The sequence below is a fragment of the Vulpes lagopus genome, chromosome 7 (assembly GCF_018345385.1).
Source record: "Vulpes lagopus strain Blue_001 chromosome 7, ASM1834538v1, whole genome shotgun sequence".
Classification (NCBI taxonomy): domain Eukaryota; kingdom Metazoa; phylum Chordata; class Mammalia; order Carnivora; family Canidae; genus Vulpes; species Vulpes lagopus.
The window spans coordinates 117,623,774-117,637,526 of NC_054830.1; positions in this window are offsets into that span (position 1 = coordinate 117,623,774).

Genomic DNA, 13,753 nt, shown 5'->3' on the forward strand with positions numbered 1-13,753 from the left:
AAGAATTTTAAGAGGTCAGAGGGAGACTTGGTTCTGTTGTTTTAACTTTGAAAGAAACCTTGGGTAAATTAGGTGATCTGGAGATGCACTAAAACACACAAGACATGGGTACTTACTTAGTTTTCTGTGAGGCAATGTGGATTGAAGAGAGAGAGATCTGTTCCCCTACGAAAAATGACCATTGCAGTAAGTAACTACAAAGAATAAAGAATCTGAGATGAAAAAGATGACCCTCACTGCTATCCTGTGACTGACATTCATGGCAAACACATTTTCAAATTCCCAGAAATCTGTTTCTTCTCTGTAAAATTCATTTAACAAATTGGCATTGAATCATCTGTGCAAAACAGCAAACTTTATGTTGCTGAAGAGACAGAGAGGAATTAAACATCTTTCCCGACAAAAGACATACATGCAAATAGTTAAAGTAGATGGTAGAAAATAACAGTGTCACTGAGGAATGCCCCATAAATACTATGACGTTATGGTTCCTTTCACTACATCTTAATGATTCTTCCATTATCTGGGCCATGAGCTTGATCAGACTCATCTTGTCCTTCCCCCTCGATTTCTACTAGCACCTCAGAGTTTTATTGATCTTCCCTTTGACATTTTGCTCAGCATGGACTCCTCTCCTCCTCCACAGCCTCGGGTCCTTCTCAGAACTTGTCACTTCCATCCACAATTTCTGCAGGAGCTCCACACCACTCCGGACACCCACCATCTTCTTTCTGTCTAAGACATACCACCGCCCATTACCAGATTCATCTATCTAACTGTTTTTATTCTCCTATCTCAACTCTGCCTTTCTTTATCAGTTCCTGCTAAAAACCACTCTCTGGCATTCAGGCCTGCTCAGGAAGTGCCTCTCTCTCCCACCCACCTCCACCAGCCTTTCCTCCCCAGCACTCCTCCTCAGGACTGCTAGACCTGGTTCTTGCCTATTTCACAAACACACCACGTGCATCAAAGCCTTGAGACCTTACAAACGCTTCCTAGCCTCTTGCAAGATCCTGCCCTGCCTTCCACATTTGGTCCATCCTCCTAGACCACCCCCACCTCAAGGGCTTTCTCAGTTCTCCAATCACAGAGTTTTCTCCTACTCTAAATTTCTGCCACCTATATCAACAAGTTCATCGCCGAATCCTTGTTTCTCAATGTTTTTAGAGCCAAGAGATGTCTCTCTTGCAAGTGGAGAGCTTAGGTCTTTTACTTTTGAATGTCTTCCTTCCTGCTGTGCCCATTGCTCTACTATTAGTTGCGTACACACTTTGTTGCTCACACACACAGTCAGTGCATGGAGGACTGCAGAAACTCAGGAAATGTTTGGGGGATGAGTTAAGTGAAGCAATAGACATCTGTTGCTTTCTTTTTGCCAGGCTGGCATGCACTCACCCTCCTGATTTCCAAGCTCTCTTTCCTTATGGTTCTGGTGTTGCTAAGAAATGTGGCCCAGGCCTGACTAACTGGAATTCCGGACTCACTGGCCAGCCGTGCTCATTTGTGGATGATTAAGGGACTCAAGTCAGGCCAAGTAGACTCAACAGACCAATAGGACTCAACTTGGAGCCTTTGTTATTAACTGCAGGATTTAAAAAAAAAAAAAAAAACCCTCTACCTGCTATTCTTGAAGATAGTTGGATAATTAATCTGGAAACACTGGCAGACATCTTTGCAGAGAAAGCCACCCTCTAAAAAATATCAAACCCAAGGAAAGAAGAATGGAGAGATAGGAAAAGATTATTTCCTAATGCCACTGCTCACCTGAATTCAACTGTCCTGGAAGCCAGTGCCCTCAACTTTAAGCCAGTAAAAACCTGGTTTCCCTTAAGCTAGTTTGATTTGGTTTCTATCATTTACTGTCAAGAAAGACTGACAAATCTGAATAAAAATAATATAAAACTGGCACACTATGCTAAGTACTTAGAGTAAAAAATGAATTTAACCTTTTAATAAAGGGCACTTTCTAAATAATTGTGGTAAGTCAATAATGGTGGGTGATTTTTTTTCTGGTTGAAATAAGATATCAATGGCAAACTTTGTATACCAGACAATATTACTGATCTCTCATGATAAGTTCTCTAATCCTAATATGTGTGGGAAAGTGTTGGAGAAAATGTCATAAACTATATCTGTAGCTACTGAGCTGTAAGTGTAGCACTTGCATCTGCCAATCATATCTTTGGTCCCTGTAATAGGACCATTTAATTCATAAAACAGTTGTATGAATATGCCTTATGAACTATGTGAATATTTCCACAGCTCAGTTTTTCTGAAGGTAATTAATTCATTAACTATGTGAAGGTTAATATATATTTTCTTTTAAAATATCATTGGAAATATTTTATAAAAAATAGAACTACAGAAGTTGTTATAAGATTTCTTTTTCAAAATACAGTGGAACTAAAAAAAGATTTTGGATATCAATATGATTTAGGATCTTCTGATGTAAAAGCCAGAGGCAAGCATCTTTGTAAAGGATCGGCAACTAGAACTAGCACATACACACAGACACAAACTTACAAGATTTATAAGGAGTGCTTTGGCTAACAGGAAGGCTTGGATTCCTGCTACATTTATTGCTATAATTACTTTGGACTTGGGTTCTACATGTCCTCTCTTTAAATGTGATTGCTTAAATGGGGAGTTACACTAAAAATGGGAAGAAAGAAGCTATGACTCGATTTTAAGGTCATAAAATGAAGTGCTTTTGTAGGAAAAAAAAAAGCATTGGTAAAATACCTTTAACTCATTCTCAGGAAACTACCAGAGTTTTGTTTTTTAGCTCTTTTCAATGATAGCTTGCTAACTGAGACAAATCCATGTTTGTCATATTAAAAGTGTGTAGTCTGCCTAAAAGTTGGCTGTTGTCTACACCATTAACTTTTAAACGTAGGGTCAGTTCGTGTGTCCTTATTCAAGAACAAAAAAAGTATCTCTTTTGTTAAGACACAGTTTCTGATTCTTGAGGAAGCCTACACCTAGGTAGCCGCAAATCAGCATGATGAGAGAAGCCCTCTTCCATCATAGACAGATACCCATACCCAGACTTGCAAAAAGAACAAGAAAATAGAAGCTAAAGAAATGAAAGAAAGGGGGCAGGGGAGAAGAGAGATAAGGAACGAAGAGCATTTTGCTGTGATAAAATCAGGAGAGAAACCTTGCTTGCGCACCTTCCTTCCCTGGGCTGATGATGGATTTGCATACCCTCGCCCACCTGTATTTCTTCCTTTCTCACTCGTGTCCAGTAGAAGCATCACTTGTATTCTGAACAAAGACTTCTGAAAGACCAGGCCATTACACAGCTTAGGTAACAAACCTTTAGAAAAGGAAAAGAACATTATGATTATGATATAAAGTCATACTAGGGAGATCTGAAAGACATTTGATTCCCAAATGCTTTCAAAAATGCCAGATTTCTTCAGTGCAGGCAGGCTGAGAAGAAACAATGGATCTTCTCTTAATCAGAACATGCCGTGGCTGTGAATGTAATATTAGAGCAAGCCACAAAAAAAAAAAAAAAAAAAAAAAAAGATCAGGGACTTGTTTGCCGTAGAGATCAGTAACTGAAAATTCTCAAAGACTCAAAATGCAAAATGACATTAGCTTGCATGTAGTTCTGGACATGGCAGCTCACTTAGCGGTGTTGAAGCAGCATGATTTGGCTACACTATCTGAGCCATGAGGGTGACTGTCTTTTGACAGAGCCAGGAAAATAATGGCCAAGGAAAATCTCATCCAGAGGTCAGAGAATAGCAGCTTAAGGAAGCAGACACCTGGGAGCCAGAGCCTGTATCTGTACCAAAGAAGGTCCACCTCTAAAAGCTGCACGCACAGAGCCAGACAAGTGTTCGAACATCAAGAATGCACAATAAGGAATAGCCTGTTTAGTGGCCCTGTAGCTAAAGACAGGTGTTTTTCCTGATATTGATCTTAAGAATGGAATTAAAGAGATTGTGTTGGAACTTGACTCAAGAAAAAAAAATATGTTGCAATCTCTGAGTTCAGATAAAACTTACAAATATTTATTTGTATTGTATCATGTCTCAAATTATCATTGTGCTGCAATAAAATAAATGAAAGAAAGTTGGGCATAACCAGCCCATGCAATGTGCACAGAGTTTATAGCCGCAGCAAAGATGCAAAGTCTAGCTAAGGCAATGACGAAGATTTTCATTTATTTTTCAAATAAAAAAAAAAGTCTGAATGAAAAATGTCAAGGGATATGATGGCAGTAAAAGAACTTGCCCAACAGGCTCATTTAAATTTTACTGAGTATGTTTTGCACTGTGCTAGAAAACCATGAAGACAAAAGAAATCACAGAGCTTGATTTTTGAGGTATAAGCACAGGATTCTTGTCAACAGCAACTGATGTATATCTCAAACAATACTCTGTCATTCAGGAATAAAAAGTAGGGCACTGTTATTCAGCGGCTGTAATCCTGTTAGGCTAGTTTTGAGGGGTTTAATTTAGGACTGATTCCATGGCATTTGAGCTAATACCTTCAGATTATCCAATTGATTCTACTAGAGTAATATCTCTCTTTCTACACTGATGACTTCTTTTTTTCACTTTAACTAATAGATTTGATAAAGTTGAAATGTCTACTCCCTTTCTCCCACTTGCACTTACAAGAGTAGTTATAATGTTACATGTGTAGTGTTATGGGAGGAGATGTTCACGTTTTTTTTTTTTTTATATCACACTATCTCCTTTGAGTTGTCATTGTGCTAGACAAGAGTCGGTGGTAGAACAGTAGGCATAACCATCCCATGAAATGTGCACAAAGAGTTTTTATTGGTAGCACATACAGGAAAAGACTAGGGTGCAGAAAATTAAGGAGACTTAGCAAAGTGACTCAGTCAATCTTGGTTTCTAGGCTATTGCTCTAAATATAGGAATGTGTGAACTTTGGGATAACATAGCACACCATTAGAATTGAAACTCATACTGTAACTTTTGAAACACCAGCAATTTGGCAAATCATTTACAAAAGAGGCATGCCACTGTAACTGTAAGATATAGAACTCTCTTTTTCCATACTGATCATTCACTTCTTAGTATAACCTCTCTTTTATTATTGGAGCATTTTCGGATGTAGTACTTCCATTGATAAGCCTAATCCCTATGTGTATTTGTATCTCAGAAAATCACCCTGGCATTCTGATGTGACCTTGAAGAATTAGAATGTGCTTATAACTGAAGTACAATTTTCACTTTGAGAATGTCATAGGGAGAAAAGGAGGAAGGGAGGAAGAATTTGTAGCCAAGTAAAAAGAAATTGAAATATCTTAGCTAAAATATATATATATATAGATATATACATATATATATATATCTTAGCTTCTTTAACTATTAGCTATTAATTTTCTCAAAGTTATTAGATTATGTTAGAACGTTTTACAAAGTCAGCTGATTGCATCTTCTTACTCATCTTTGTGACTTTATATAATACCCATCAGCATCTCTGAACTAACTTTAAGTAGCATGTGTGAAATGTATCTTTGAGAATTTATGAGTGCTATTTATTGGAGTCCCTGGATTGTCTCCATGAGATTTCCAACAACTATAAACTCACAAATGATCTACAAGAATCTCAGCTTCTAGAATTCTGAAAGTTACAGTGAAACTAAACTATTCAGGGGATCCCTGGGTGGCTCAGTGGTTTAGCATCTGCTTTTGGCCCAGGGCATGATCCTGGAGCCCTGGGATCGAGTCCCGCATTGGGCTCCCCGCATGGAGCCTGCTTCTCCCTCTGCCTGTGTCTCTGCCTCTCTCTCTGTGTCTCTCATGAATAAATAAATAAAATATTTAAAAAAAAAAAAAGAAAAAGAAACTAAACTATTCAAAATCAGTTGGGTTAGGTGTATATTTGGTTCTAGAGAGGTAATGGTTAATTTTGTGTCAACTTAGGCCATGGATTGTCCAGATATCTGTTTAAATATTATTTCTAGGTGTTTCTATACAAGATTAACATTTGAATTGGTGAACTTAGTAAAGCAGCCGGCTCTCCCCAGTGAGGGTTGTGCATTATCCAAGCTGCTGAGAGCCTGAAGAAAACAAAAACGTGGGCCGAGGTTGACTTCACTTTCAGCTTGACTGCTTGATCTAGACTTTGATCTTTTCCTGCTGTCTGTGTTTCTGGTTCTCAGGCTTTTGGATTGGAATTGGAATATCCACCATTGGCTCTCTAGTTATCAGCTCTTTTAACTTCACCACCCGCTTCCCTGCATCTCTAATTTCAAGATGGCCAATTATGGGACATCTCAACCTCCAAAATTGTGTGAGTCAATTCCGATAGATAGATAGATAGATAGATAGATAGATAGATAGATAGATAGATATCCTACTGGTTCAGTTTCTCTGGAGAACCCTGGCTAATCCAGGGGGAAAGAAGAATCTAGATAATTCAAATGTATGTAGTAGAGCTCTCTGAATGGCCTAGGAGATGAAACACTTAGATCTTCTATGATGGAAGACTCGAAGACTATCCTGCCTCCTACTAGCCAGGGCCTCTCCTTCATGCGTGTCGTTTGTACATGGACTAAGCTTAGTGTTGAAAATCTACCAGGTATCATGCTAGCCACGATGATAACAAGACAAAAATATACAATGGCTATCTTCTAGGAACCTACTGCCAGAGTTCTAAGATGACTCACTCTCTTCTTTAATTGAAGGTGGTAGAGGAAGTATTCATTCATTCCCTCTTTTGAGGATTAACTAGCTACCTAATATCTTAAAGGCTCTATGCTATGTGTTGTATATAGAGCAGTGTACAAGGAAGATTTGGCTTTTGCTCTCCTGGTTTTTTCCAAAGAAGAAAGACAAGCAGATGTTTCATCACTCTCATTATATGTGTGCAAAGGAAAGGGGTGCCGAGAGAGGATGTACAGAACGGCAACACCTGGGGGAGGGGCTGGGGAGGCAAATGCTGAACCATCGAAATGATAAGTTTAAAGGTCACTGAGGGAAGAGGAGAGGAATTGAGGAAAGGACATTTGCAATAGCCATGAGGCAGAAACAGAAGGGCCAAGGTGATGATGTGGTAAAGAGAGAAAGAGAGTAGTCCTCCTATGAGGTGAAGACGGAGAAATGAGGCCAGCTAACAGAGGGCCCCACAGGCCCTGGGAAGGATTTTTGTATTGATCCTGGCAGTCTGAAATTTGCAGCAGTGGGAAACTGATGGCATCAGATTTTTGCATTGCTAACAAATTTTGCTGCCTGGTCTATGGAGAATGGATTAGAGTCAGAGGTACAAAACTACTGTAGCAGTCCAGGTAATATGGTACGATGGAGGAGGGGGCAAAAAAATGCACAAATTCAGGAGATATTTAGGAAGAAAAATAGAAATGAGCCAAAGATTGGACATGGGGGGCCACCTGGGTGGCTCAGTGATTAAGCATCTGCCTTCTGCTCAGGTCAGGATCCTGGGGTCCTGGGATTAAGTTCCACATCAGGCTCCTGAGGGAAGCGTGTTTCTGCCTCTGCTAATGTCTCTGCCTCTCTCTGTGTCTCTCTCATGAAAAAATAAATAAGATATTTTTTAAAAAAATACTGAAGATGGAAGATAAGGAAAAGTATGATAACCAAGGATGACTTCCAGGCTCCTGGCTTGGGACACAATGGTTATCCAACCTTTCACTAAAATGGAGGAAAAAAAGGAAAAATCAAGGTTAGGACCAGGTAAACTATGGCATATCGGAAGGAGGATGGTGCTAAGGATGGCTCAGAAGTGTGAATCTGGACAACTGTTACAGTTAGTTAAAGTAAAGACTCCATGAATGAGTGTTTAAACCTTTTGAGGGAGGGTGCATTTTTAATCATTGTCAGGTATCATGATACCATTTAAACATTTGCATGTGTTCATGACTCTCTATCACAGATCAAGGTTTTAAATAACCTAATTAATAGCATGGCAATATTTGTCACTCAGTTAGAATACAGCACTGTTTATTTAATCTCTCTTCCTTCCTTTCCCTGGTTTGCTTCCCCACAATTTATGTCCTCTGTTGATCTAGATATGATGTGGAAAGAAATGGTTAGTGGGGTCAGATTTCATAATTCAGATGCTGATTTTGCTCCATGCTAATTGTAGGATTGTAGCAAATTGGCCAAACTCTCTGTACATATTTTATTATGTTATATTATGTTATGTTATATTATATTAATTACTTATATTATGATTTTATTCACCTATAATACTACTGCAGGAGTTTTGTGACATTTTAATAGGAAAATCTGTCTAAAAGTTCTGGTACACTAGTCTATGGCAGATGCTCAAAAAAAAAAAAGCAAAATGACTACTGCTCTATTGTATCAGAATGCCCTTGTTTCTATCCTGACACTCTCATCTGGCAAACCAAGGCGGTAGATGGATTCTCCTTCGCCTACCCTTTTGGGGAGAATAGAATATGCATATCATTCTAATTTGAGCTTAATGTGTGTTTCATGACCACAGGGAAGCCTCCCCACATCCCTCTCCCACTGCTTGGCTTGACATTCTCCAAAGAAGAGGAGAGCCCTCAAGACCACTGCTGAGGCCAAGAATTTCATCCTTCTATTTCTATCCTTTCTTTTTTCCACTTAGTCACCTTAGAAACAAAAGGTGAGGAACTCTTTTCGTGTACACAGAGACACATCAAAGTTTCTTCAGGTTCCATCTGTGTGGGTTGGAAGTAAGCCCCTGCCTGCAAACTTTCCTTTTCAGAAGTATGCAGACCCAGAAATGATGTCCTGGCCTTGGGTGCCCAACGTGCTTTTGACTGAAACATTTGAGTAGTTGTTTATGTGGACACAGTGTTAGTTTCAGCTGCCAATTTTAGAATCAAATGGCTTGCATTACTACAAAATGTTAGCAGAACATGTTTTCCAAAATAAATGTCATTAAATCTACACTCCCACCAACTGATTAGAGACTTGAACTCAGAAAATATGGCAAAAACAGCAGAGCAGCAAAAGCAAGAAAAACACATGTTCACTTCATATGGTAAAAATGACTCTTCCCTTAGTCTCTGGAAAGCATGTACACTTGGTGAATGAGAGCAGTGAGTTCTGCTTCCCCTGAACGTAGGGAAATCCCACAAGGTCCCTATCTATCTATTTCCAGTCCACATTGCATTAGACATTACTGAATTTATATTTTCATGACTTAAGTTTACATTTTTAAATTAACACCAGTTCTTTATTTTTTATTACTAATTTAAAAATAAGCTTGGTCAGAAATCCCACAGAGTACTGTTTTGGTTGGTCAGAGAAACAGGATACCTGAGGAGATTTTCATGAAGGGTCTCAAAGATAATTTTAAGTATTGTCTTCTGGAGCTCGGGGTCTTACCCATCTTCAGAGAGGTTATCTTGACAGTTCTGAGGAGTTAATGAGCCATGGCGGGATCACTTAAGGGCTAATGTCACAGCAGTGGCCATATGAGTTTGTCATTGTGATGACACATTTTAGAAAATCATCTCAATTCGTACCCTGTACTTTTAGAAGAGGGGGAAAAAATTGTACCTTATTCCTACCCATTACCTCCATTTGGGATACAAGCAATGTCTGATTAAGCATATGTCATACAAAGAGTAATTTAATTAAATGTGAACAAAGCCTTTTCATGCATCATATTTAAATTTTGAAATGTAGCCCAGTTTTCTTTCTATTTGAAATGCATGAAACAACAGTAAAAGAAAAAGAAAGAAAAGAAAAAAGTCACACACTTAATGATAGATGTGATGCTGACATATAAACTACTCTTGCTGTGTGATAGGGCCTGACTCCGTCAATAAAGGTAAGCTATTTTAAGTACGCTCCACCTTGGCACTCAATACAGCTGAGTATTTTTGTCCCAGCCAACCTATCATTTTAATAAAATTGCTAGCATAACTTCCTTGTGATTTCATCCAGTTGTAGAGCCCTGAAGTAGTTTGATTGAAATCATGCTAGTATGTTCTAAAGAAAGTCCAATCACAAGCTAACCAGAGAGCGCTTATATAGACTTATATGTTGTCTTAGAAGTTCCTGGGCATAGCAAGAAACAAATAAAAGTTTGAAAAAAGATGAGTTTGTGGACACTGCCTGTACAGAAGATTTGAAATTTATTTAGCCAGGGATGCCTGGGTGGCTCAATCAGTTAAGCGTCTGCCTTTGGCTCAGGTCATGATCCTGGAGTCCCAGGATCAAGCCCCGCATCAGGTTTCCTGCTCAGCGGGAAGCCTACTTCTCCCTTTCCCTCTGCCTGTGGCTCCCTCTGCTTGTGCTCTCACTTGCTCACTCTCTCTCAAATAAGGAAATTAAAAATCTTTTTTTAAAAAAGAAGAAGAAGGAATTTATGTAGCTAATTATGGAGTGGTTCCTACCACAAAATTGAAGAATTTGGCTAGAGCTTCACATAATCTTAATAGAATAATTACTACATATCTTCTATAATATTAATAGAATAATAATTGATAGAATAATTAACAGAATAGTAGAACAGAATCCATCAAGTTGGCCAAAAAAGCAAAAATGAAAACAGATTATGAGAATCCTCAAATATTTATTTTTCTTGACAGAAATCATCCGCATTCTGCAAAGATCCTACCGCTCCTGCACAAAGTAAAATGTCCGAAGCGGATAAAATGGCATATATGAAAGATCATCCAGTAGATTGTTTTATTTCCTTGGAAAGCCTTCACATTTTAAACAAAGTCATTTATTATCTCTCGTATTCTAATCGCCCAATTACAACCTTTATTCAAGCATTACACTCCTTATGATGAAATGGATCCCTCACAGCCCTGTCCATGATTCTCATACAATAAGTTGAGATAAAAGCCTGCTTGGAAACTTGTGTTAGTCACATAATTAAGTCAACCAGTGGAAGCGTAACAAGGCTCTCAGAAAGAGCTCTCAGACTGGATGTTCCTACGGCTCCATCTGACAATGTCGTGTGCTATCCACACATTTAAAACTCATAATGGCTTTCAATTCACTTGTCTTCAGATTCTTCAGCTTCCATCTTCCAGAGGAAAAAAAAAGACCGATAAATTCAAAACGTGTTGTGCTGAGCACTTTTTTCCATTAATGTTTAAAACCATGCATCTGGCAAGGAAATAAAATCCGTGTGTTTCCGACTCATTTACACTTAACTCACCAAAATGTTCCTTTTAAAGAGAGCCGTGACATCCAACAAGTCTTCTGAAACCTTTTTTTCTTTTACGTATTAGTCCCATCTTGTCGACTCCCAGCTCCCAAGGTTCACGGTGGTTCACAGCTTTGAACCCATATGCTGAGAATGAGCGTGGGATTTCACAAAGCAAACATGTGTTGCTGTGACCCCCCTCTGAAAATACTTCCACTTGAGCTTTGGGTGTGACATTTTGTCACTTCTTCACTCTAGAGTTACAGTGGGAATGAATGAGGCAAGGGAGGGGGGGCAATGAATGAGGCAAGGCAAGAAACTTTAAAAAGAAGAAAGGAAACCGGAAATGGCTAATTCCTTTGGGATGTGGTGCAGGAACAGAAAGCTGGGCAGGGAAATAGACACACACACACACACACACACACACACACACACACCCAAGCTGCTCTGCCCAGCTCCGACACTAGCTGGGGGCATAGCCAGGGCAAGATGTTAGCCGTCCAGTTGGGCCAACAAAATCCCCAATTATAAAAATGAGAGCATTTGAATTTACAAAGTTCAATGAGATGATTATTGTGTTTCCTTCTGTCTCTGATACTTGTATTATTTTATGAATTTATCCCTGAGTGCGGAAGCGAGCCAAACCACCTGAGCAGCTTGTGATCATGAGAAGTGCCCCCAAACTGGCCCTTCCCCTTCCTCTGTGTCGTCTGTGCCCTCTTCACTCTCCGCTACCCCCAGAATGTTTCCCCATCCCTAAGCTGTTCTTGTCCCTCTAATGTCATGTTGCTATTGATCTACTTCTATTTCATGCTCCCATTGATTCATTTCTAGTTCGTGTTCCTATTGATCTGTTTCCCAAATCTTGAATCTGCTGCTTCCTCCTGTGGCCATCCTTGGACCTGAATTGGTTCCTCTCATACTTACATCAGATTTGGCCTCAGAACACCTTCCCTGGTTTGTGGTCAGTCTCGGAACACCTTGATGTCTTCAGCCACAAAAGGCCGGCTTCTGGCATCAGACAGCTCTCAGAATCTCTGTAAGTATCATAAGAACTGCTCTAAATTTGACTGAAACTTTCATCAGGTGTGAGGCCAGACAATCAAATGTTCATCTGCGATAACTTTTACCCAGGTGCTCTGGTCTAGAAACATATTCAAGTTGGAGAGAAAGAAAAATTATTTCCAGCCTACCTCTGTGAACATAGAGGAGCTGTTTCATGGGTATGAATTTAATACATTTTACTTAGAGATGCCTGGGTGGCTCAGCTGGTTAAGTGTCTGCCTTCAGCTCAGGTCATGATCCTGTGGTCCAGTGATCGAGCCCCACATTGGGGCTCCTTGCTCAGCAAGGAGTCTGCTTCTCCCTTCTCCTCTGCCACTCTCTCACTCTTCCTCTCTCCCTCTCAAATAAGTAAACAAAATCTTTGAAAAAAATAGAATAATACATTTACTTAAAAGGAAAGAAAGTCATTGGGTCCTCAGAAGTTCCAAAACGTTTCCTCTGTCCTTTTTCATAGAAAAATTAACCTTTTGGCTTCTACACAGTGTTTAGAACACACAGACTAATGAGAGGCTGTTTGTGCTGACCTCAAAATTCTTTTATTTAAGAAACATTAAACACATTAATTATGATATATATTAATATGCTATATAAGGCAAGTCTCCTAACTAAACATCTTCACGTTCTAGAGACTTCCATTATGCTTAGAATGATTTTTATGTTTTTGGTCACTTCTCGTGTTTTTCCCTTTAAAGATCTTGTCACCATGTGTATGGAAAGTAGTTTGCCGAGTTTCAAACTCCTTGGAATCTCCTCAGTTCTCCGTTCAGAATCAGGCTTAAGCTCTTCCAGGTTCTGTTTACTGCCAACTGATGATGACTTCCTTATCCAAATGGGGGAAAGACTTTTGAACATATATTAAAATGTGTGTATGATTTCTGAGACATCAAATGGCTGGAATAACAAGTCAACATTTTGATGAGTTAAGTGTAAATTAACTAAAAACACATGTACTAAATTCTCCTTGAAGCACAGATGGTTTGAGAAACCTAGAAGTGCTTGGAAAAAATATGGCTTTTATTTTCATGAACCGCACCCCCCCCCCAGTTTAAAAAATTGAAGATTAATTTCCATCTCTTTCCAACTGTTGCTTTAGATTTCTAATAGATTGTATCCTTTTGTTTTTAACTGGATCACCTAAGGAATGAAAATTCTTTCCTCTTCCGTCTTCTTTCTCTTTCCTACTTAAAGATGAGTGGTTATTAGGGGCAAGAAACTCATCTCCTAAGGTGTGGATAGTGCTAATCTGATAAATATCAAGACACTGGTCAGCCATATTGTCTTATGGAGGAAACCTTGGAAGTACAGATAAACCTATATGGGGTTCTGCTTCAGCCCTATTTCCTTTGTCTTGGCAGAAGTGTCTTTTTTACTATTACATCACTAAGTGTCGATCCTCAAGTATAGACGTAGCATGGCCTGTCTTCAGCCTGTTCCGATTCTGGGCTCTAGGCTTCCACTGGATCAAACAAAAAGAAAGTCATCGGTGATGAGGTGAGTTGAAGGTTGCAACACTGGTGCTGAGGCTGAAGGCCAGTTACTAATAAAGTGATATTTTCCATAGCCTTCTTTGAAC